We start from the raw sequence: 541 nt of genomic DNA on the forward strand, positions 1-541 counted from the left end.
AGCGGCTGGTTTGGTGTTCCAAATTTGCCACCATCGCACTTGGATTTGTCTTCTCTTCTTCTACTAGTGCTCTTCAACTTAGATCATCTCCAACAGCCGCGTTAAACAAGTGCCGTGTTGCAAATTTTACCATTTTAACGCGCGCGTAACCTATAGACAAGTTTCAGCGGGCGCATAATAACCGCGCGCGGCATATGTAGTTGGGCGCGCGGTCCGAAACGCCAACTCGCGCTGTGTATTTGGGGCACTGGCTTCCGCGCGCGGCACACACGAGCGCTCGCGCCACACTCTCTCCTCCCCGCCACCTTCGCCCCACGCACGCCAGCGCCGGCGAACTTGACCCGATGGACGCACGCGTCGGCACCACGCTCACCCGATCCTACAGCCGCGACCCCTCTCCCGCCGCCGCCGCCGGAAACCCTAGCGTGGGGAGCGTTGGCCTCGCCACCGCCGGAGCTCCTCCGAGCATCGGCCTCGCGCGCGGCCTCTTCATGCCGCCGCGGATGACCACGGCGACGGGTGGCGTCGCGCCGGCGGCGCC

The sequence above is a fragment of the Triticum dicoccoides genome, chromosome 1A, assembly GCF_002162155.2.
Source record: "Triticum dicoccoides isolate Atlit2015 ecotype Zavitan chromosome 1A, WEW_v2.0, whole genome shotgun sequence".
Lineage (NCBI taxonomy): Eukaryota > Viridiplantae > Streptophyta > Magnoliopsida > Poales > Poaceae > Triticum > Triticum dicoccoides.